The following is a 25,714-nucleotide window of genomic DNA, read 5'->3' on the forward strand; positions in this document are numbered from 1 at the left end:
CCCCACTTTCCCCATTATTTGCTCAGTGAGGATGTTCCTGGGTTTATCATTTTTGCAACTCACACCTGGTGCTTAAAAATCCATATTCCTCTGTAACATTCTTTCATACATCAAAATCCTAGTGTGTGAGCAGTTGTGTTTCTTCACTCATCAATGATGGCAGGGTGTCAGAAGACGGCTCACTACTGATGTGTGTGGCTGGCGGCCTGGAGGTGTTTGCATCATGAACGGACGGACAGATCTGGAGATGTTGGGACAGGCCGCCTGCCTTGCTTGCTTCTTCCCTCCATTTCCCGCCTTTCTTCCTTCCTTTCTGCCTTAATAACTTAGTGAGAAAGCCATTAGGCAGATCTGGGCAAGGAGGCCCAGGGAGGCCAAGAAGCCAACACGTTGAAGGTACTGGGAGCTGCACCCTTCCCGTCATGAGAGGCGAGTTAGAGAGACTAAGAGAGGACAGTGGGGCTGACCCTTGTGCTGTGGGTGGGAGTTAGAGGATCAGTGTGAATGTACGTGGATTTCAGGATTGGGCAAACATATGCACATTGAGATAAATGCTCAAGTATAATTAGATGTATGACTGGATCCGCGCACATCCTCCACACGCATTTTCAAATCCCACTCAACGAACAGGCCAATGAGTGACACTCAGCAGACAGGAGCAAATGGACCACCTTCTCCTAAATGCCCATCTTTGCTAAAGGGAACTACAGGTCTTTGAGAAAGGTCTTTGAGAGTTGGACAGATAAGGTGCAAGAGGACTGCAGTGTCTAATTGTGTCAGAAAATACAGAAGTACTCAACAGACAGTGGGGGATGCCCAGAGCACCCAGCCGCCAGCCTGAGGGGTCCTGCTAATCTCTTGTCCAACGCAGGGCAATCTGAGCCTTGAGATTATAGAGACTATGTCCCCCAAATAGAGGAGGACTCCAGGAGTCCACACTGGTGTAAATGAGTAAGAGCTTCCTTGGGACAGAATGCCATCCAGTGACTGGAAGGATCACCACTGGGCAGGCGCCGTGGCAATGCCCCTGGGGAGGGGACCTCCGGTGCTACCAGTGACAAAAGCCAGAGGAGGGGCTGTCTCTGTAACCACCAGGTGCCGTGGAGAAGCACAGAAGTTTTCCTAGAGTGACCTGGAAGGCATGACCTCCTGCCAGCGGTCCCAGGTCACATCATCCACGAGGGGCAAAGGGGCATCTCGGCAGCCTGACGGAATGTCACTCTGCAGGAGTAAGTGGCTGACCATGGACTGAAACCACAACAGATCTTTCCTCCCTGAGTGGCCCCGACAAGGTGTTTTAGTCTCACAATGACAAAAAGCTGACACACCACTCATGCAACATTTCTGCAAGTTTGAAATTCTTTCGAAATAAAAAGTAAAAAATGACTAGGATGGAAATGCTTAGCTTTTTGTTTTGATTTTATCGAACAAAGTTAAAAGGCATAAGCTCCTGGATTCTATCTCACTTTATTTGATGAGACTCTTACCGGGGTGTCGTCCTCAAATCAGACTCTTAGGTCTGGATGTTCTGTGAAATTGTTGGACAGAAAAAGATACGGTTTTGTACATTAGGGCTTTTCTGACTCCTGGTGTGACTCGTGTACCCACCCAGATTCACTCATCTGTGACGGAGAAGGCAACCAGGACGTTGGACTGCCTTAGGGTCATTGTCATGGGTATCCTGTCTGTGGCTAGTCATTTTAAATCAATGGGAGAGTGAGTGGCTCCAGTCTGCCTTTCCCACTTACCAGCAGGTGACGGAGCAAGTGAATCACCCTTCCTGCCTCTGTCTTCGTCTGTAACACGCACATCACTAAAGGGCCCCTCATGTGGGGACTATGAGGACCGCACCATTAACGCCACTAAAGGTGCTTACGAGGGTTCCTGGCTCGGGGTGAATTTTATGTTGCTTTTACTCTACGTGTGACTCTTGCCCCTGTGATGACATCTATCGCTTATGTATCACTTATGACGTCTGTCACTCATCACCAGAGGGATGGTGAGGGGCAGCTGCCCTGTGGGGAGGGGTCCCTTCTCCTACTCTGCTGATGGAGATGCAGCAAGGCCATGATTGGACACTAACACCGTGCACTGACCCTTCAAGATGCTTCTCCGAGCCCCCAAACCAGTCCCAACACCAACGCATCCCAGGGTTCTTCACTCCTCTGTGACAGGAAAGGCGCACCTTTTGACTCTTCAGGAAAAACAGCGGAAACAAAGATGGTATTATCCAGACGAAATACAAAGGAAACAAGATTCAAGAATCAGGATCCAAGGTGGACATGTTTGCTTCGGCAGAAACACACGGGGCGTAGAGTGACCGCAGCCTCGCTTCACGTTCATGCGTTGAACCTCAGCATGTTCACATGTTTGCAAGGAGTTAGGAAACACAGCACCTCCCAACGGAGAGCATCCTGCCACCTGCGCAGGGCTCTGCAGACTGTGTCCTGTCCCTGAGGGGTTCCCAGTCGAGCTTGGGACACACTGTCCGTGACATTTGCATAGTCGTGTGTGTGTGTGTGTGTGTGTGTGTACATGTACACACAAATATCTATATATGTTCAATATATATATCTGCTTCCTTCTTAAAGGGTATAAAAGAACAAATGGAATCATCTCTTATCCTAATAAATGCTAATTGTCCAGGACAGAGCTGAATTAATGGTAAAAAGTGAAAGAAGAGGTTGATTGGCCATGAGGGAGAGAAGGAGGAGGTTTGATCAGAGCCCGGGTGGGTTGTGAATGACGAGGGCAGGAAGAGGTGAAGGTCACATCGAGGGTGGCCGTTCCTGCTTGGTACTGTGCAGTTTCAGACCCAACAGCACATGGCCGTCACCTAGCCCGCTAATTGGCATTTCTCCTAAAATGGAAGCTGCCTCCCTTGATTTAGCCTCTTCTTACTGTATCCCCGGACTAGGTATTTTGAATTCTGGACACATTTACCTATTTAGGAAAGCACTAGCAACACAGTGGGGTGAGCAGTCTGACATTCCTCATGCCTCTAGGATTTGAGACTTCCGTAGGGTGGAGGAGGCACGTGCAGTGATAAGAACTTGGATCTTAGAGTCAGACCTGCTGGGTACGAGTCCTGCTCTGTTGGTTCCTAGGGAATCCGTTCTCTTCATCTGTAAAATATCATGAAAAATGAGGACGTATGTGAAAAAGTACCTGCTCGATAGGAAGCTTTCAGAAAACGCTAGCTAGTATATACTTATGTCTAGGAACAGGGACTTCAATATTTTTGGAAGCCTTGGTATGTAGTCCTCCCCGCTTAGCCATGGGAGACAATACCAAGGCCTTCTGTCTGTACACACAGATAGAACTAGGATGTTTCCTATACACACACAGCAAAATTTAACTTGTTCCTAGGCACACTAAGAGATCAACAATAACTAGAAATGGAACAATCATGACAATCTAATAAAAATTATTTAAGACCTCTGAATTGTGTAAGGGACTTTTCCATTTCACCTGAGCAGATGGATTGGCTGCAGGTAACTAAAGTGGAAAGAACGTGGGGTCGGGGGCCACTGTCTGGAGGAAGGGAACCTGTGACTCCTCCGGCACTCGAAGCTCTAGTCGGCATCGACGTTTTCCTAAGGTAAAACCACCTGGGTACTTCCATTACCACCTGTGGAAATCCCCATCTTGATCTGGACATTTCTGACAAGATCTTCCAGTTCAGACTGTGTCAACCTCAAAAACTACAGGCAAAAGTTAACATTATTTATTTACACATGAATTACTAGTTTTTCAGCATGGAGAACAAAAGTTATTAACCTGTCTTGAAATCTAAAAGATACCAATTAGAATTCTGGTCTTTTTTTTTTTTTTTTTTTTTTTTCGCCCCTGCTGGAGATCAAACCCAGGGCCTTGCACATTTGTGCTGGCAGGTGCTCTACCTTGGAGCTACACCCCCAGCCCAGAATTCTGGTTTCTTCATGTTGAAGAAGTCATTATAAAATGCCGGTAGAGAAAGAGAAGATGTAATGAAGGAGGGGGCAGGTTTGTTTTGCCTGAGGGTTTTGAAAGGCTTCCTACTAAGAATAATCACATACATTTTTTATGTCTGCAGTATCCAGTTGTTAAAATGGTATCACAAAATGCAAGAAAACAAACTCAGACGCATCCCACCGCAGGACTGAAGCGATGGAAAAACGGAAGAGGAAGCCTTGAAAAGGATGCACCTATTGCCATAAAAAGCAGCGGGAAATAAGCTGGGATCCACTCAGACCTAGGGATCTCGGAGGCCGAGCAGAGGAGAAAATCTCCTCTAAGATGCCCCCTTTCATTTGTGCCTAGGAGAATCGTTCTGCAGTGTCTGATATGGAAATGTGCTTACAGGGCAGGTGTGAGAAAGTCCAGGACCTGGCCTGTTTAGCAGTCAGATGCCCTCTCTCCACTCTGTTCTTAACAGAGGTGGTTCTAGCTCCACGATTGACCAGTCAGGGCAGAAGCTGAGGACTGGCTCCCTCACCCTGTCTGCGCCCAGCCCTGCCCTGCCCTGGCGATGCCTTTGCCTGATGCAGGACGGGCCACTGGCTGCCCTCTGGGCTCTCTCCTCCCGTGCTCTGGACGGCGCCACCCCCTCACCCAACAGGCCGCCCTCCTTCCCCTCCCCCTTCCCTCTTCTGCTTTCCCTCTTCCTGACCCCTTAGTTGTTGGTCTTGCTTCCTCTTATTTCCTTTTTCTTCCTTTTCAGAATCGAGAGATAATTCTTAGGCCTTGCGATGTGGCATCTTAAAGTTGGCTCTTCGGTGCTCTTCGGCACATTCACAGGATGGCATGGCCGTCACCACGATCGAATTCCAGAGCATGGTCTTCCTCCAGAGAGAAGCCCGCGCCTTTAGTACTCACACCCCATCCCTGCCCCCCACAACTCCCAGTCTGCCTTCTGCACTTGAGAATGTGCCTGCTCTGCAGATTTCAGCCACGTGGAATCATAGACCCTGGGGCCCTTGGCATCTGGCTTCCTTCAGAGAGCACCAAGTCCCGGGGGTTGTGGTATTCCTAGACGTCGCAACTTCATTCACAGCAAAAGATATTTCGGAATGTGCCACATCTGGTTTGTCCACCCATCGGTCGAACACACTGAGTTCTTTCCCCTTGGTGGCTAACTGGAACATGCTACTGTGCACACTCATGTACGGCTTTTGTGTGGACGTGTGTTAGGCTTCTCCTGGATGTAGCCTTAGTGTGGAACTTTGCGTCCTGGGGAAATTCTATGCTGGATCCTTTGAGGAACTGCCAGACTGCTTTCCGACGTGGCAGTAGGTACCCTTTTACCTTCCCACAGCCACAACAAGGGCTCCCACTTCTGCACATCCCCCAACTCTCGTGGTTGTCAGTCATTTTTAGGACCTCCCTGGATGCAGACTGTCCACTTTCCTAGACCCTTGGTGCTCTTGCTCTGGGGAACACTCGTCAGTGCCCGCACTCCTCTTTCAGGCTGTGTTAAAATCCCCTCTACACACTCCCTGGCAACCTGTGCTTGTCTCGTGACATTGCACATCACGCTGAATTCTAATAGTCTGCTGACTTTATTGCATCAGAGTGTGAACCTGTTAGAGAGGGCACTAAAATATTTCCCGTGGTTTCTCCCGGGTCAGCACAGCCTGACGCAGCTATTTCGGTCGCATCTTATTTCTGCTTTCTTCTCTGAGGTGATGGACTGAACTTCATAGCATGACCGCCTGAGCTTGGGGCAGGAGAAGGACACTGTTGGGTGGGGTTCACCAAGCCATGCCTGGCTGGTAAGGACAACAGACAGGCTTTGTAGCCCGTGTATCTGCTTTTCTAGAAAGTTGTGTTTTCCTTCCCATTTTGCTGATATAGGACTATCTCTAATTCATCAGGAAGTTTGGAAGGAAAGAACTGGGGGTGCCACTGAATCTCACCGGATGGGGAACGTGGTAGGGTGACTTACAAAAATACAAACCGAGCACCCAGCTTTTCACTGACCCTTTGAAAAGCAAGACTGAGTGCAAACTAGGTGTTCCTTTAATAAAATAACCAGTTATGTAGAGTGGCCCCCAAATGTGGAGGGAAGTCAAGGTCAGCGTGATGAAGTCTGCTGACCTTCAAAAACAATGCTTAGCTCTGATGGTGCTTAATTTTAAGCATAAGAAATCTGAGGTTCATTGGCACCAGAGTTGAACAGATAGGAATCAGTGCTGGGGAACAAAGGCTGGAAGTAGAATTAAATGTAATTACAGACTTAACCTATAAGTTTGAATTAAAAAGTATATCCAGCTTGAAGGTCGAATCACACGAAATTACAAGTCCCATGCATCAGTACAGATGAAAAGGCAAGTTTAATTAGTTCTCTTAACTGTTTCTCCCCCAAATATATTTGTTTGTACAACCAATATTTAGATGATCTTGTTTCTTGTCACGCGGGGCCCCGTGAGGATCTGCTTCAGGTGCTTAGAGTCTTCCTGATTGGAACGCAGCTCCGCAGGGACCAGAGGCCACTCCCGTAGTGGACAGTGTTTCAGAGTGCTCTTGGAAACTCTACCCAGCTTCTTTGCTATGCTTTTTATATGCTTCTGGAATACAGAGGAAGTGGGGGGAGGGAAAGATGGAGAGAAACAAATGTAAGTTGGACTCAGATCAGTGAGATAGTATCAAATGGGGCCAGAAGGAACTTGGCAGCAGCCCCTCTCCGGTTTCCCACTTGAGCGTGCACACGTTGCTTGGAATACACTTGCATTTCTTTCGTTCTTCTAGGATTTTTCTTCAGCTTTAGGAACCAACTTTTTCTTTAAATAGGAGCCAGGAATGAATATTAAGAATTTTTAAAAAAAAAAAAATGTGTGAACGTGCTTTGAATGGACATTTTGCCTTTAAGACTTGGTGGGTAGCGGATACAATCGATGTTTCTTGAACAGGAGTGAATGTGTAGCAGAGCAGAGGTACATGGGAGGTGTATTATCTTTAGAGATCTGAGTTTCGATCCTCATTTTGCCTCTTAATAGCTGTGTGACTTTGGCAAATTAGTCTTTCATAGTCTATTTTTCCTTCTATGTAAAATTGGTATTTTTTTGTTTCATAATGTTGTGATAGTAAATTTATTGACAAGAAGGAATTCAATAAATGGTGTTTCAAAATTGTCCCATTTATTGAAAAAAAAGTAGCTTAAGAATTCGTAGGATAAATGTATACATTTTGTGATCAAATTGTCCTTATGAAAGCATTTGACTCTTGGGTTCAACCTGGACGTGACTGTAGCTGTACCTGCTTGGTATCTGTATGCAAAAGGTGGTGGGCAAAGAACAAATGTGAAGAAGACAGAGCATGCGGTAAGACACACCTGAGAGAAGCTTATTAAATTGAAGGAATGGAAGGGGTCCAGCATTGTTTATCACCTTAGGTCTCTGCAGACAGTTGAGAACTAGCCTTCAAAACACACATACAGGCACACCTACAGGTTTCCAAAGAGAAATTACTATACAACCTTCCAAAAAGTCCATTCCCGTTGTTCTTATAAACTAATATTAGGTCATGAGTCAGGTCGCACACGGTTTTCACGTACCTTCATCCAACTTCCCAAAGATACTGTCCTTAATAACCACAGGACAACCTCAAAACCATGACTCTGACATGGGTACTTTTCCAGAGCTGAGCATTTTTGTGTTTGTTCTTAATTAATTAGTTCATTTCTGTTTTTCAGTGCAGAACCAGGGACTCTCCTGCGCTCGGCATGCGCTCCGTGGACACTGGGCTACACCCCCAGCCTTCTAGTGTGTTTTTAAATGGAGGGATTTTTTCCTTTTTTTTTTTTTTTTTTTTGGCTTCATCTGTTTTCACTTAGGTATACTTCTGGAATAAGTAAGCTTCCTGAAAAGACAATTTGAAGTCAGGAAGCCCAGGCTTTAGTTTCCAGTCTCGGTTCTGCCCCTTAATCCTGATGTCTGTTTCTTCATGGGGAGGAAAGGGACAGTCCTTCCCACACCCCCTCCCCGCCCAGAGCTGTGGGGTGAGCCGATGTGCAGGTAAAGAGACTTTGCAACAGTGGTGGCCTTTAGAGTCACTGTTCTTGCACTAGGTTTTCACCACAAGTGACAGTGGCTGGTCAGTGTCTCCCACGTGGTATGTGTACTGTGGGATCACCTGTCACTTAAGGACCAGAAACTGGCAAATGAATTAAACCCCCAGCCCGGCTCCTCTGCGCCTGCCCTCCTTCCTGTGGCTGGCTTCACTCCCTTCCCATCTTTCCTGCACAGCCAGGTATTTACTTCTCTACCTTTTCCTACCTTACTGACCCAGAGCCAGTCTTTTCCATATGTGGATTATCTTTTTTCTTCAGGTCACTTTGGGGATTCTATGGAAGATAGTTATTTATAGCCTTTTGTATTGTTTTGTTCTAAATAGCACCTCACTTAATCCTCTGTGGATCCCCTTCACACCCAAGCTCTGATGGTTGGCTCTCGGGGATCCCTCCACAATGGTAGCCCTCCAGGCAGCTGGGATGGGGCTTAGCATGCCACTTCCTCTCCTCTGCTGATGGTGGCTGTAGACGGGGTGACAACCGGGGCCTCGTGCTCCTCACCTCTGCACATGGGCACAGCTGTGGAGAGAGAACCCATGTCCAGTACCAGCTCGTCCCAAGCCTCATTTCCCCCAGGAGTGTCCAGCCCTGTTGAGCTCAGCAGTCTCCACGTCCATCAGACCACTTAAAAATGGATGTTTGCAGTACTGGTCCCCCAAATGTGTTTCTGGGCAGACCTTCTCCTAGAAGGAGGACCTGGAGCTGTCCCCAGAAGCTGACAGTCACTTGCTTTGGGGGAGACATTCTTGTGTCCTTTTAATTTCTGTTTATGGAACCGAGGGCTGGGAGCAGCCTGTGGACTCTTCTGATCTCCTGCCTGGCGTCTCCCCCTCCTCGGACAGCTTCCTGCTCTCTCTGCGCCTGTGTGATCCACTCCTGTCCTGGGCTTTTCCACTTGATTATTTAGGATCTTAGTACTGCAACCCTATTGGCAAACTTTCCAATTCTAAGAGAAGGATCCTATTTTCATGGTTCTATGTCTCATTTTAGTGTGTTTAAGGAATGCTTTAAAGTGTCCCTCTATGTTTTAAAATATCCCTTTGTGCCTTAGCAACTGGCCTATTGTTTCCTGCCCTAGTTTTGGCCTCAGTCCCACAAGGCAGGGCTGAAGTAGGGGTGAAAAGTTCACCCTCCGGAAGTGCCTGTTAGGTCAGCGTCACGTGACGGAGCAGTCCCAGCCCCCTGCAACTCCAGGGACAGGAATCCCTGGAGAAGGCTGCCTGAGAAAGGCTCCTCTCAGCTCTGCTGCTGGTGCTTGCAGTGTCCTTGAGGATTCCAGGCTCCGGGGAGTGTGGGGCGCTCCCGTGACTGGCCAGGATCTCTCCAGCACCTCGCCAGCACCCCCGATGATTGTCTGCATCAGGGCTTTAAAGTGGAAAGTTGTGACCCGTTGGCAGGTCATGAAGTCGATTTAGAGGCCAGAGATCAGCGTCAAAAATAAGAAATAGTAGCTGGATGGGGTGGCCCACGCCTGTCATCCCAGTGGCTCAGGAGGCTGAGGCAGGAGGAGAGGTTGAAAGTCAGCCTCAGCAACTTAGTGAGGACCTAAGCAACTTGACCCTGTCTCAAAAAATAAAGAGCTGGGAGCGTGGCCCAGTGGTCATGCTCTGCTGGGTTCAATCCCCAGTACCAAAAGAAAGAAAGAAAGGGTAAGTATCAAAAGAGTACCTTCCATGTAAATGACAGTGTGGTACGTCGGGAGGCTTTTATTTGATGCATATGTACACACATACATCCGTGCCAGCTTTCACAGGGGCCTGCTGGTTGCACATGTGGGCACCCGTGCGGACTGGCAGGCACACACTCCCCGTCTTTCTATTTATTCAAGAGCCGACCATTCAAAGTGCTTGCCCTGGTCCGTGGGCATGTTCTGAAATGTACACAGCACCCTACTTTAAATTCACAGTGATGGCGTTTTAATTTATATGAGTTGTATATCCCATTTTCTTTCTTAGTATTTCCTCCCCTCTGCCGTGTTTCCAAGTGCACAGAATTGCTGTGGGTACATCAAGTTCATGGGATCCACACGCTCCAGGATGTTACAGTGTGCCCGAGTCACGTTTTACTACCATGCTTCCCCCAGGGCTGGGCATCAGCATTGTCTCTGTCTCACCCGCACACATCCCTGACTAGAAAGCACCAGGGGGGGATTTAATTTGGGATCTGGACTAATAGTCGATTCACTGGGCCGTGGTGCATGTGGACGCAGCTCAGATGCTGTATGCAAGTAACTTCCTCGAGGCTTCGCTGATGATTTAGCCAGGCCCCAGCAGCAGCATGGGGGGTAGATACCCACCTTCCCACCAGTACTCAGCATTGTAAGGTTTCTGGTGTTCCCACTTTTGTCAACTGCTTGTAAAACATCTTTTTGGTTTATTTTCCTCTCATCGGATTATTGATGAATTTTATTATCTCTTCATATGCTTATTTTATGGATTTTTTTTCCTTATGCAAATTTTCCTTAAATTCACTGTACAATTTTCCACTGGAAGCTTTTGTACTTCAACCACAGACTCACCCACTCCCGTCATTTTTCTATTAACTTTGTCCATTATATTATTATTATTATTATTATTATTATTATTATTATTATTAAACAGAACTCTTAAATTTGGATGTAATTCATTTCATTAATATTTTACTTTGGGAGCTTTGCAAAATAAATTTTTCTCTATCTTTTATAAAAATTGCCTTTTTTATGTAGACTTTATCATCGTATTTTTTACATTTAGGTCTTTCACCCATTGCATTAAGTTCCTGTGTTTCGGGTGGTTGGCGGGAACCTAGTTTTGTTTTCTCCTAGGGTGATTTTTTTCTTCAAGTTCATGGGGGGACACTTTGACCCTCTGATCTTTTTTTTTTTTAACTGGAGTTCAGCTGTCTTGTTAATAAAGCTTGTTATTCTAATGCAACATCTGGTACAGTAGGTCCTGCTTATTTTTCTTCTTTTTCATGGTGGACTTAGGTGTCTGCCCTTGGCTTTTCCATATGAATTTTGAAATAAATACACATGTTAGGTTCTTCAAACTAAAATTGAATTTTCACACGGGTGATACTCATCTGTAAATTAAAAGTCACTTTTTAAAACAGTAGCTTCACCGCTCTCCATTTAGCTCATCATCTTCTATGTACCTTATTAAAGCACAGATTATTCCCCATGGGGAGAGAACACTGCGGGCGTGTGGGTGGTCAGCGTCCCTAAGGCTGCGTGTTCTAGGCGTGGCGAGGCTGGCGGGAGGTCTTTGGTCATTGCGTTGATACACTTGAAGGACGTCATGGGGCTCCGGGTCCTTCCACATGGTCTTTTGCTTCTGGGCCACGAGGTCAGTGGCTTTCTTCTGCCACCTTCTCCTGCCCTGTCATGTCCCAAAGCAGGGGGGGCCAAGGAATCCTGGGCTGGAACCAAACTCTAAGCCAAAGTCAACATTTTGTCTTTATAAATTGATTTTCTCAGGTATTTCATTGATAGCAACAGAAAGCTGACGAACACATAGGTGTTCTTTTCAGCCCTGGGAACCCATAAAAGATGAAGATGATACAGACATTCATAAAATGGCTCTAAAGTCATTATAGAACTTAACAGGACTGAATAGGTGCGAATGTAGTAATACTCCTCGCTCACGGATTGATTCTGGTACAAAACACCAGATAAATACTTAAAGGTAATATCAGGTTCCACAACATACTATAAATAAGAGAGTCCTTCTGGGTGAGGTAAGATGAGCCCTCAGGGTCACAGAGTTAGAAAGGGGAGAGGTTCACCGTGAGCCAGGTTGTGTGATTCCTGGTCCACTTCCTTTGCCAACAAGCAGTGTCCACAACACCACGGTCCCCTGACAGGCTGGCTTTCCGCGGGTTTCCCTTGTGGAGTTAAAGGAAGGTCGGCTTATTAGGAAAACTGGACTCCTTCGCAGCTCACAAAGAGGATTCAACGGCTAAAGTCACAAGATAGAAAGAGGAAAATGATGTCTTGAGCGTCTTCTTGGTTTCTTTTGCGTTTGGGTCTTTTTCACAACTGTGTCCCTGTGTTGTGGCTGTGGTGGATACTGATTTCAGAAATTCGCGGTGTTATTTGCACAAAACAGCAGTCGCACGTTTGCATGCTAGCAGAGTGCTGGGGTGGTAGGCCAGGCGAAGGCCCAAGCAGGGGGGGAGGGATTGGCCCTCTCTGGTGTGGCCACCAGATTCCGAGCTCAGGATGAGAGGTCGGCTTGGTGAGGGACAGCAGTCATTATTGACGTGCATTTTCTCTCTCTTCCCATGTGAACGTTGAGACGTGATTTTTGAGGTCTTTATCTCAACTAATTTCCCCCTAAATAAGATGGCTTGGGACAGAAATGAGTGCTCTTTCTTTTTTTTAAAGACAGACAGCCAAACTCATAAGGGAATGATTACAAGACTAATTCTGCTCTCTTAATGACATCAATTGAATAACATTAAAAAAATCAAAGCCCACATGACTTCACAGCATTTTAACACTATGCGTTTGAATCCAAACAAAATGTCATTCTGCATGTCTTTTTGGACTCTGTGTAATAGGGCCATTACTTAAAATTAAATTCACCATGGGTGTGTGTGTGTGTGTGTGTGTGTGTGTGTGTGTATTTCTGTGTGTTTCTGGGGTGAGTCACGTTGGGGGGTGGCTCCATGTGGCTTGAGGTTAGAGAGAGATGGACGGGCTCTTGGAGCCAACGTGGATGCCACACTCTTTGTGGGACGGCCCAGAGACGCTCTGAGCTGCCCGGGTCCGGGTAATTCCTCCCCTTTCCTCTGAAGCTCATATTTCCACCCACCTGTCAGGATGTCAGTGTCCAGCTGTTCCGAGCCACCCTGCCCTAGTCAGCTGACATATCGAAGGCACTCCACGGTCTTTGTCCAAAGCCTCTGAGCCCCGTGTTCCTCTGAGCGTCCGCAGCCCTCTCCCAAGGCTCAGGGTGAAGCCGCTGTCTCACCTGCGAGTCCTGCCTGCCCCCCGGCTCTGAGGCCTTTCCTCAGCACCTGACTCTGTCTTCCTGGGGTTCTGGTCACCGACACCCCCACGCAGGCTGCTGCTGCCTTCACCAAACCTCCTTCCAGGCTGCTTGTCAACCCCTCCCTGGACAGACTTGGAGGTGACCGTTCTGTCTCCACCTTGGGCAGCTGGCTTCACCTGCGTGCACCTGGCTTTCTTCTCATCTGTCCAAGTGTGAGCAGTCACAGGGAGCCTAAGACCCGTGCTGAGGACCAGGGGCCTAATGAGTGCCAGGTGGTGGGCATGGTCCCTGGCACAAAGCAGAGGCTCAGCTCATTCCACTCCCCTTGGATTTCTTCGAACAACATTTGTTTTGCTCTAAAGAAACACCAGAGGCTCCTTTTTGCTGTGGGTGTCCAGAGCACCTTGTTCTTCTCAGCCCAGGTTTCCCTTCCCTGGTCATGCTGTCCAAAGTCACCTGGCCCTGCCTGGCTCTGCCTGGTCCTGCCCGGCCCTGCCCGGCCCTGCCCGGCCCTGCCTGTCACTGTCAGCACGTCACTTTTGTGTTTTCGCCTCTTTAATCTCTTTGACATTACCTTTCACTTCTTTGGCCAATTTCTTACGTGTCCTGTCCTACTTGTGTCCTAGGACATAAGCTCTACAAAAGCAAGGCCCGTGCCCCAGGATGACTGAGAGCACGACAGACCTTTCCAGGCCTCTGAGTGGACACTCAGCCTTCACACAGAGGCGCCGGCCCTTAAGCCATTCAGAATCCCCAGCAGCTGCACCAGGAAACAGCTGGAGAAGACTCTGCCCAGCATCAACTAGGCGGCCTCGTGGGAGAGGAGAAGCTGCCTCGATAGGCTTTGGTTGCACACCCAGGAGTCACGACTTCGGGGACAGATCTAGCAATGCCACGGAGTTAAATTTTCCTTTGGTTGGATCTGGTAGGTTTTCCTGGGATGATTTTTTATGGCGCCCTGTTCTTGACCTTGGTGTCCGTCACCTGGGCTCCCAGAACCTGCTCCTGCTTCAGCCTACAGCAGGACCTCGATCTGCATTTACACCCCTGATTCAGGCCTCTTTATTCTGCTTTGAGTGAGCACAGATTCCGTCTCCTCCTGGCCACTGGGGTCCCTCACCTGTTTCTCCTGGTCACTTGTTGTGTCCCTGTAACCCCAAGGAGACCTGCACCCCCTAAGCCATTCTTTCTACCATTTAGTAGACAGAACAAGCACTTGGTTACTCTTCCATTCTCTCCCATTCAAGACCAGTGTGTTAAAACAGTGAAACTACACATCGAGCCAGCCCACCATGTAGACCCAAATCGCCTCCATGTCTCCGTGACCTCTCCTCCCGCCCACCTCCAGACTCTCCGGCCATTGCCCTCATTGCTGGTCCACCATGGCGTGCATATTGCTGTGCTGCTGAGAAATGCTCCGTGCCGTCCGGCCACTGCGGGACAGGCTGGGAGGTCGAGGGAGTCCAGGCTGCCCTGTACAAATGGCACTTAGTTGTCCGTCTTGATTCCAGAGTGAACACTGGGACCACCCCCCACCCCCTTTAGGGCAAGTGCAAATGTAGTTTTAGGTTCTTACTGAAAAGGAGAAGGATATGAGTGCAATTTCTACATAAGTTGCTGAGAAACTAAAGCAATAAAATTCTAAGCATTGAACTTGTCTTTAATATCCAACAGACTAATACATTTATCTTTTGTGCTTTTTTTAAAAAACAATGTTTTTAAAACCATTGTGTTTATTCAAACCATTGACTTGGGCCATTTATGTCTTAAGTAAAACCCGTATGCCCTTAATAATAACGGTCAATGCTCGATATGCATTTTGACATACACATTATAATTCGCTGTAATTGTTGCTATCGTCACTTAAAAAGGCTCCAGTAAACCGATAGGAGGATCACACAACTACTGACCTCTAAGTAACTACTAACGTCCATTTTTCACCCTCTAGAGCCCAGGTTCCAAGAAACAAAACCAAGGGAATAGACTACGTGGCCTCTGAAGTCCCCTTAGCTTATCATGTTTTAGAATCTTGACTTCATGGGCACTTCTTGCCTCATTAATCTCTCTTGCAGAAGAAAACGAGTGTCTGGTAACATCTGAGCGTGTTTATAAGAATTGGAAGACTGCTGGGGTAAAGTGGCTGTTTCCTTCTCTCTATTGAAGATGACATCATCCTGAGTATCTGGACAGGATGCATCTGAGCCTCACCTGTCCTGTGTGGTTAAAAAAAAAAAAAAACAAAAACTGGATAATAAGATTTTCCCTGTTCATTCAGAGCCAAGAATGAGTTGAAATTGGGTGGGGGTTGCATCAGAGATCTTGTAATTTGAAATGGACAAAGATAATCTCATCAAGCTACTGAGGTTAGTAGAGCGTACACCTACTGTTTGCTTTCTGCACGCAGGGCGTTCTGCCCCCGGGCTGACTGAGCGTTGAGTCGTACTGTTATCCCCATTTTTCAGAAAAGCCAGCTGAGGCTGACTGAGATGTGGCTTCCCCACTGGCCTGCAGAGGAGGGTTGTGGAGTCTGACCAATGTGTCCCGGTGACCACTGATCTTGGGCTTCCTGGCACTGTGTTCGTTCCTGCCGATGCCAGGTGTCGGATTGGAATACCATTTACAGGGTTGGGATCCACCTCTGTCTCTGTCACTTGGGTCACGTAGAGCGGGTGCTGAAACTCACAGCCAGATCTTTGCTGGTGTTTTGACTTAATTAAATGTTGAATAATAACGAAGGCGCACTTCTATAGGAAGTGTGAAAACACTGTTTACACCTGACAAGATCAGCTCCTTGTTGTGTCTGTCAAGGTATGAGCATGCAGATTGTGAAGTGCTAGACGGAGGCATGAGCTGTCAGCTTTCCATTCTTAAAGTCAAGGACCAGTAGTACCCACAGAGAAAAATGAGTATTTTTTTCAGTTGTACTTTACCTTCTTGAATACTCATGGGGTGGCCTGATTCCCATTTTTAACACAATTCCTTGCCTGTTTTTACATCCTAATATGGTGTGCAAAATGGTCTAGTTTACGGAAAATCAATTGAGCAAAATTTCAAAATGCCGACCTTTAGATCTTTTACCTTGTTCTAAAGATAGATCGTAATTCTAGTTTCAATTTTTTTTTTCAGGATCTTAACATCATTTTGAGCCAGGGTTCAATGGTCATTTTTTTTTTCCTTAAAAAAATTTTTTTTTATTTGCCCTGGGGATCACACCATGGCCTTGTGCGCAGCTGACAAGAGCTCTCTACTACTGTTCCACTCCCAACCTGAATGGTCACTTTTTATTCCTACCAATTTAGACTCTGAGAGCCCTGGTTTCCAGTATGATGGTCCTTAAGGAAACGGAATCACAGTAGACTGAACCTTCAGTTCCTCGATTGCGGTAGCCTCAGTTGAGATGTTTGGTGACATGGTTGCTGGGCAGCCAGGGTGGAGAGGCTGGTACGGAGCACTTCTATCACTGCAAAAAGTCCTGTGGGACAGCAGTGCTCTAGGTCATTTTAATGGTCTGCTTTTGATCCTCTGTTTATTTGGGTGAAAACATTGTGAATCCGGTATCACCCGCCAGACCTCATAGCTGGAACAGGATCTGGGGTACGGAGTGTGCTGGGGAAATCTGGGAGGGCTGCTGCTTACGTCATGCGCCATAGAACACCTAACAGCGAAGACCACTGTAATTTTACCTTGTTTCCAACTCTGTGTTCTAAATAATTATCATTTTGTTAAATACACTGACGGTGGTGCTGGTTTTGATGGGTTGTACGTTTGATGGATGAATTGGGTGAGAAGCAGCCTCAAACTCAGACTAATTTAGTATAAAATCGAACACAGAGAGTCTTAAGTTACAGAACGACTTGTTTAAAGTTCACTCTGCAGACAGGAGACTGTCCTCTAGAAATTCACCCTTGCGGGCCGGGGAGCTGAGCCCTGTCTGGTTGCTGTCTGTCCAAGTTCCTCAAGGCAAAGAAAGGAGACAATGGAGCCTTGTTTTTTGACAGCTTGATTGAATGTATTCAGTCCCAAGTTTTGAATAATCTGTTTAACTGGAGATATTTTGCACAGTGAATACAATTTCTTTGGTATGAAATTTAATCCTCATAGTATCTTCAGCATAATTTTAATGCTTGCCAGATCTCTCTATCTGCTACCCAGCGCTGGGTTGGTGTCCAAATGCCTTTACTTGTTAAGAAAACCTCTACTCTGCGTTGCTGATTTGTTATCAGTAGTAACAGCTAGGAAACACAGAAAATATATGTGTTTTAAAAAGTAAGGAAGATGATTGGTTTCCGTGTTCCTCTGGATTGCTTCTCTGGAAGCATACCGTCTTTGATCCATTTTCTCTCCTAACTCTTATGTTTCTCATTTACTGATGAACACTATATAAAAGACAGTGTACAAACTGAACAATGAGCTCCATGGTATTAAAAGAACAGGCCACCACCAAGCACTCCTGTGAGATTAAAAATGAATTTGGTGAACCGTTTTGTTATTTTGATTCGGCTGGCTCTGATTGTTCTTCAACGTCTTTTGCAATTATAAATATCTTCACTTAAAATGGCGTGCTATATGTATAAGTTTTATTATGAAGCTCTTTTTTTTTTTTTAAGCAGACCCCCATGCATGTCACAACCACATCACCTCGGAGTCCTCCCATGAGCCTTCCTTTAAGAGGTCTATTTATGGAAAAGCCTAAAGCAGCAGTGAGTGGGTGGGTTGGTGCCTCCAGTGATAGAATCTCAGCCTCCTGTTTATCATCCTTCACAGTCTATCCCCCACCCCCAGAGCTCTCTTGGGCTGAGACTTAGCAAGCTTCTGTAGTCAATCAAGAGTGCCTGCCAGCGTCAGTCCTGCAGATGGACTTCACCACACTGGCGAGCCTAAGTTCTCTCTGCCTAAATTACAACCTAAGCGACTGTGGTTGCCGTGCTTGAGATTGGCTCTTCTGAAAGTGGCAAGTTGCTTAGGCTGCGTTTGCTGCCTCGGCCAGTTAGATTTTTAAATAGCTTAGAGGGTGTAGTTGGTACAATCATCTCTGTTCACCTCTGTGTCCAATGGTTTCCCAGGACTCAAATAGCCCCTGCGTCACTCTTCCTGAAGAAAGGGGAGGAAAGTCTTTCTTTTCGCAGGAGGTTGGTCTTTTAAAGTTTTGTTTTGCTCAGGTGTTCAAAACGGAAATGTAAAATGGTGGGGAGGGTGCTAGGTTCCCAAGTGGCAGTTGGCCCTCGGTGAACTGAGCCCGGATACTTTCTGAACATAAGGGTGTGGAGGAGCAAATGAAGGAAGACAGCAAAATGCTGATGGCCCGTCACTGAAATGGCATCGCTGGGCTTCTAGAAACTTCTCATTGCGTGGAAAGGAAGCTGGGAGGCTACGAGGAGGTCTCATGGTGTGGCTTCAGAAATGCCAGGTCCTTGGTTCCTCACCCCTGCTGGGGATCACGATCTGGGACAAAACAAGTGTATATTTCTATTTTCTATTTTTATGTCTCTTGATTTTCTAATCTTTCCTATTTGGCCAGCTTCTCTCTGAGAACATATTGTACACATGTTCTGGGCCGTTTGAAGGCCCTCCGAGAGCTGGGAGTTGATTGACAGCTCTCAGTTCTATGAAGTGGGTGGCCAGAGAACTGGGGCTGAACAGCTGGCACACACTCCTTGAACTTTTGTCATTTATAAATTATTTTCCATGCCATCTGGAGCAAGAATGTTGCCATGGCTTAGAGTTGCTCTGGGTGGGGTGCGCTCAGACAGCTTGCTCGCTGCCGCAGACAGAATCTGCTCGCTCGGAGGCCTGAGGACGCGGGTACCTGTGAGTGGCCCCTGTAACTGTCCTGTGACAGAGGCCACCTCCACCGACAGTTTTCCCTCCCTCTCCCTGTTCCAGTGACTCCCTCCGGCCTGCCTCCAGCTCCAGTGGAAAACACATTAATCCCAGAGTCTCTGTGAGGCTTCCTGTTGGATGACATAATCAGAAAACTCTCCTTACATTGCCCTTGGGGTTGCTGTCTGGAGGCTTTGTCCTCTTGGTGGGCGTAAGGCAGCCATCAGGAAAATCAGCACAGACCGTAAACTGGGGGCCTGAAATGCGTTCCTATAACGTTAAAAGGAGTAAAGCCGTGGCAGGTCTGAGGCTAGGAGGAGTGGCATTAATCTGCAGATTCTCGCTGGCATTCAGAGGCACTGGCTGGTGACCAGGGTGCATATGGCAGGAGAGGCTGCCGAGGTCCCAGCAGGAGGTATTTGAACTGCTCCGGAGTAAGCTGTTAGCCTCCACCTCCTGGAAAAACACCAGGAGCAGCGGGTTTGGTGGTGTGGGTTTTAGTGGGTTCCTCCCTCCGCCCCCTCTGGGGCAGCCTGTTTACTTAATGAGTTTCGCCCTGGGTGTTGATCACAGGAAGCTGGGAACAAGGAAATTCGTGGGAAGAGTCAGAAATAGAAGATGAGGAAACATTTCAAGATGAGAACAGCAGAAGATGGTATCATGTAAAGTGGTTTTCAAAGTTCTGAGGATATTAGGAGGCAAAAGTTTAGTAGCTGTGAATTAGTTAGAAGGAACTTTGGTACGAAAGTAGAAGCGAGCGAGCGTATTCTGTTTGGGTGCCAGAGGGCAGGCACAGGTTTACAAGTTTAGAAGCTATTGGCATAGGAAATGGAGCATATGCTTAAATATGGATTTCCTGCGCTATTTGGAGAATCTTGCCTATTTTCTGATGCCGTTTTGGTAGGCTGCCCTACCCCTCCATTTGGTTGGCTGGATGGAGTTTCTCCTACCTTTGGAAATCCATGCCCTGTGGCACTTGGTCAAAATGAGAAGGGAGAACAGGTCCCTTAGGAAAATTCACAAGTTCTGGACACAAGCGACCTCCAGGCATCTCCTTCTGCACAGACTCCAAAGATGCTGCTTGGCAGAACTTCACGGAGAGGGTGAAGAGCAGCGAGAGAGGTCTTTAGCCCCAGAGTTGAAGGCCTGGGAATGGTTGCCACCATTTCTGCTTCCTGGTGTCCAGAATGTCCCTTGGGTTTTCCATATTGTATCCCAAGTAGTGTTGAATACCTTGTACAGATGCGACCCCTGTGGTTGGGGAGTCTCTGCTAAGATTGTGTGTGTGGTGTATACATGGCTATCGTGAACTTTTTTTTTTTTTTTTAAATAACTACTCCATAAACTTGGAATTCTGGGATTTAGGCTCTCTGATCTATTTTCCTGTGTGGTGTCGTAGTGATCATATGATTGAGCTGTTAGCATTCACTTTAAAATATGTTTATTTAGCCATCATATACCTTACACTGAATACTGAACCCCAGGGTTGAAAGGATCTTAAATATCACATCTGCTGGATAAATCTCTTTACCCAGTGGGTTGTGACCTACAGAGAGAAGGGAGAACTATAGTCCTTTTTATTCTAAATTACAAAATGCAGGTTGGTGGGATGAGCTAACTTGCCATCCTGTAAGTCAGACGGTATGTTTCAGGACCTCCGTGTGAACGGGGACCCCACCCCAGTGCTCTGCTCCAAGTCGATTCTCAGATCCTGCTTCTCCCTTCTGCTTGTCAAGATTTTTTTTTTTGAATCTTGTATCTCTAGTTGTTGCCTGTCTCAGATTTTGGTCAAAAATGTAAAGTTGAGACTTGAGACTTGAGGATAAATTCCAGCTCTGCTATTTTCTGGCTTTGTTACACCAAACGAGTCCTTTAACTGCCCTGAGTCTCAGTTTCCTCTTTTCCAAAATGGAAGCGTGGACGTCCTGACTCCCTTTGGAATAGCTGTGAGGGTCAGGGACACTGAATGTAGAGACAGTGGGGACAGAAGGGAGAGGAGAAAGCACCACACAGATATTGGATTTTATTTGTTCATATGAATATAAGACAGATATTCCTCAGGTTTCATCCAGGTCCTTGGTTAAAAAATAAAAAGGTGACACAGAGGGACCCAGGACAAGGCCCCACCTAGGGACCTTCCCTACACCGCCCGCCACTGGAGGCCGACAGCAGGGCTGGTTGGCCCTCTCGCCACTGGACTGGCGTCCTCCTGCGTTTTAAAATCTTGTCCTTTAAGTTGTCATGAGAGCCCTTGTCACATTCCCCACTCACGTCCAAACATGTGGTGGCCACTGTATTTCCCTGGTGTGCCCGGCTGCTCGCCCTCCAGAGGAGGAGAGGCTCTGCCCTGTCCCTGCTGACCCCGTGCCGCCTGCCAGGACTGCTGCCTGCTTCTCTGGAGCCGTCACAAACCGTCCTTTGAACGTGTTGCCAAGAACCTGGTCCAGGATCAACAGCAACAGCCGCGGTGGCCTGGAGGGTTGGGACTCTCCCTTTTTGTTTTTCTTTCTTGTCTTCTTGAAAGTGGGACCTTCCTTTCCCTCATCTCCAGTCCTCTCGTTGTCTTTCTCCGTCAGTATTTACAAGAAAGGCAACCGAAGAGCAGTCCCTCCTGTCCACATCCGGGTGCCCCCCACAGGGCTGCTCTGGTGGCTCCACTTAGCAGCCGTGCCGTGGGCTCATGATTAGAAAGTCCTCCTGGTTAAAGTCTGGGAAGGCCTTGGAAGTGTGTTCTTAAATATGATAAATGCATCTTTGAACCCAGTGCAGTCCATTACTCGGCCAGGGGGGGCGTTTTGCAGATTTGGAGATGAGTAAACAGCCTCTTGACAGCTTTGATAAAGTCTTCAAGTGCTGAGCTGGAATTTGGATTTAGACCTCCTGACTGCAGAGCCTCTGAGTTGCCACTCTATCACCATGTCACTCTAAGTGATGTTTTCCATTTGACTTTTGCTTTTCTTTTACTTATCATTAAGATGACCCTGCAGAGTGTGACCTTTAATGTGGGCTGTGTCAGTGGGAATTGCTTTAATAAAGCTGTAATTTATTAATAAGTTGAGGGAATGTTGACTTGGGCTTCTTCATGAATTTTAAAGAAATTTACTGATGAAAAAGTGCTGTCTTTATGGATTGCTAGTCACAAGTAGAGATTTTGCTTTGTTTATTTCAAATGAATTGATAGTTCCTTCCTCTAATACTTATCAATCAGTGCATAGCAGTTTCCATTGGTAAGGATACCGCACCAAAAGAAATCAATTCTCCTTTGTCATTTTGACAAGAATGAGCCATAAAGGTGGTGATACGATAGGAAAGTACCCACAGGCTAAGGCCCAAAGTAATTTTATAAAAATCAAAATTGTCCCAAGAATATTTTGCAATCCATGGTAACAAAAGGCTTTGCCCCTGGTTCCTAGAGTGAGGATTCGCTTCTTTCTAGTATAATACGATGTCATCGCAACACTCTGGTCCCACTGCAGAAGGGCTCAAGATCCTATATGCTCTGTTTCCCAAGGCTTGGGTTGGAATCTAAACCATTTTAATAGGGAACTATATAAGAAAAACCTGGTGTAATGCCTGAAAAATGTACAGTTAGCGACCTGGTGCATAAGGCTGTCTGCTGGCTCCAAGACAGGATTTCAGTGGGAGTGGCCCAAAAGGGTCTTTGCAAAGGAGAATTCTCCCTAACACGGGCTGGCCCGTGGGAAGTTTGCACTAGCAGGAATTGGGTCAGACCACAGCTCTGTGTACACGGTGTTACTCAGAGCATGTTAGAAGGCAGCAGCCCCCAGATGTTGCATCCATGGGTCTTATCTGAAAAGGTCACAGCTGGCACATGAATGTGGCCATGAATGAGGCCAGAATTAGGGCATCCCAGCTCCAGGGTACTCACGGGAAATTCCCTTTAAAAGTTTGAAAATTAGGCATTGAATGTCTTCTCTGCTTAGCTGTGTGATACAATGTATTCAGGAAAATTTATACTTCTTTTGGCTCATGTTTATCTATCCCAAGGCTGAACAATTTTAAACCTCTTTTGGCCCCTGCCTTGGAGGATGCTGCCTGGCTTTTGATTTATATAACTTATGTAGGTCAAATCCTTGACTAGAAAGTCCTCTAAATAAGGTTTTACTTCTGAATCTCAGGGTTTAAATAGATTTGGAGGAAAATGTGCTTAACTAAATGGTTTCCCTAAAGTGAGTAAGGCAGTAAGAACTGAGTATTTTTTCATTTGGAACTTTTTTTTTATATATATATATATTTAGGTTACCATCTTTTTAGAAACACAAATGTAGTTTTATATGCTTGTTTCTCCTAGGGTATACTTGGGAATCTCTGAAAAAATGGTTTGAATATCTACTATATATTGTCTTTCTAATATAAACCTTGGGGCTAGACAATCCCCTTTTCTGGACATTTCTCAAGGAAATGTCAGATAGCTGTTCAGTTCAATTTGCTACAGGGTAAGTCCTAAACTCTTTTTAAAATCTCTCTTACTACTCTCTTAATTGCTAGAAATAAAGTAAGCGATTAATATTTGGTTTGGAAATTGTGTAGGATTGTCTTCCAAAGAAAGGGTATGACTGTAACATTGAGCATCTTTTTGTTACCACTCTGAGTGAAAAAGAATCCTTGTGTTCCTAAAAATAAATTATTTGTCCATTTTCCCATGAGTGGTAATCAGACTTTCACCTAAAAAACAAAACAAAACAAACAAAAACTTTGAGTTTGCTATTATTTGCTTAAGTAATCCTATAATATTTTGAATCAACTTAGCCACAGTGGCTGTACCTGTGCTAAATTATGCTGTTATTAACTTTATTATTTTAATTCCAAATGTAAGACCATATGCTGAGCCATTAAACAAGTCTCCATAATTTAAAAAAGATTGAGATCATACAAAGGATTTTCTCTCACAATGGCAAAGTTAGAAGTTAATAACACAAAGCCATCAAGACACACCCCCCATCTGGAAATTAAACCACACACTTCCCTATAACCCATAGGCCAAAGAAGAAATCAAAGGAGAAATCAGAGTACATTTTGAAATGATGAAATTATGTGTAGCCAATATATCAAAATATGTAGGAGGTGTGGCCTAAGCTCTGCTTAGAAGGAAATTTATTGCTTTAAATGGTTCTATAAGATTTTTAAAATGTGCAAATGTGGTTGGTAAAATCACCAAGTGCAGGATAGCAATCGGAAGAGCAGTTATCCCCGGGCGTGGAGGGAATGGGACCTGGAGGGAGCCACAGAGGGGGCTTCGGGGCCGGGGGGCATGTCTTCTGTCCTCCTGGTGTGTGTTGGGACCTGAGCGCTTTCTCTCCAGGATGCCCGAGTTGAAGTCCCACCCCCCAGAACCCCAGAGTGGGACTCTATTTGGAGCTGTGGCCCCAGTGAAAAGGGGGCAGCTGCCCTGAGCCCTCAGGGGTGAGCCTGTTCCCGTCTGACTGTCGTCCTGAGAAGGACATCAGGGGTATGTGCAGCCCCGTGGCCGTCCTGGAAAGCGGCAGTTAGGGGACAGCTATCAGAAGACAGTAGCACTTTCAGACCAAACCTGCCTGCCACACCTTCTCAGAAGTCCCACCTCCGGAGCCCTGAGTCCGTGGGTTACTATCGACTGTCACGTATTTGCCGTCTGTGGGATTCTCACAGAGCAGCCCTTGCAAACTAGTGGCCATAGTTTACAAGAACACCCTTCAACCTCTCCTGTGTCACAAACAGTTTTGTATCTACTCAATTCTTCTTTTTTTTTTTTCTGGCAGGGGGTGGGGGATAGAACTCAGGGGCACCCACCCACTGAGCCACACCCCCAGCCCTATTTTATATTTTATTTAGAGACAGGGTCTCACTGAGTTGCTTAGTGCCTCACCATTGCTGAGGCTGGCTTTGAACTCACCATCCTCCTGCCTCAGCCTCCGGAGCCAGGGGGCTTACAGGCATGTGCCATCGGGCCCAGTCAGTTCTTTACAAGTCAGTTGCACATGGATGATTATATGTCATACTGAGCCCTTCTGTGTCAGAGCGTGGTAAGGACTTTCCCAGGGTTCCAGTCTTAATGTTTATAGGAATAGCTCTTTGTAAATATTTAAATGTCATAGAGATGTCACTATCTTCTCCAGTAATTTTACATGTTTCATAGTCAATGAGGTTAAAAAAATAAAATCTCGGTAGCTCTCTTATCCCCTGTGCCGGGCACTACACGTGCGAGCTGTGATCATCACCAGTACTACTGCTGATGGTGATCATTTCCCTGCAGTGTCGTTTTCCTGAAAGGTGTAGGCTCCAGAATAAGTCTCACCTGAGAGACCCTGGGAAAAGGCTGGTGAGTTCCATTTGTTGAGAGCGTAGCTGTTTCCTGCTGCCTGAGGTTAGAACATTGCGAGTGTGATTGTGAGCATCCTCCTAGGGACGGATACCTCTCTGCTTTGCCTTCAGCTCAAGCAGTTCTCTGTCTTTGAGGGTCGGGCCGTAGCAGCAATATTCATTGACAGAATTTGTCATTGCGGGGTTGCTTGCTGTAGGATGGAATCTGTGCTTTCTCCAAAGGCAGGTAGAAAAGATTGAGCAGGGGTTGCTGCTTTGGGGCTCTTTGGGCGTAACTCTGTGGACCCGTGGAGCACCTGTTATTGAGCGACACCAGGGAAGTCATCTTTTTCTGGAGAGGCCTGGCACTATAAAAGAAAGTTCCATGGTGGCTCCCCTTGCCTTACCACCCCCTCCCTGGTTTCCCTCTCCCCTCTTTCCCTCCAGCTGGTTCCGATACAGTGATCCTAAAGTTAGACGTTGGTCTCTTCCAAGAGCTGCTTTTTAAGAGCAGAATATTCTTAGTAGTAAAAGCCAGAATTTTAAGATGAAACTCGATTCTCCACTTCTG

General features: G+C 46.5%; 1 long non-coding RNA gene across 9 annotated transcripts in view; it reads left to right on the forward strand.

Moving 5' to 3' along the window:
- LOC107149427 overlaps positions 1 to 25,714 on the forward strand; it is a 290,671-nt gene that overhangs the window by 219,956 nt on the left and 45,001 nt on the right. Inside the window, exon 7 of one of the 9 annotated variants that reach the window (XR_007346270.1) lies at positions 13,650 to 23,730. The exons of 6 other annotated variants lie outside the window; for them this stretch is intronic. This is a non-coding gene — a long non-coding RNA (uncharacterized LOC107149427). 2 more of the 9 variants (XR_007346268.1, XR_007346271.1) reach the window with 2 other exon arrangements.

The sequence above is a fragment of the Marmota marmota genome, unplaced genomic scaffold, assembly GCF_001458135.2.
Source record: "Marmota marmota marmota unplaced genomic scaffold, marMar, whole genome shotgun sequence".
Taxonomy (NCBI): domain Eukaryota; kingdom Metazoa; phylum Chordata; class Mammalia; order Rodentia; family Sciuridae; genus Marmota; species Marmota marmota.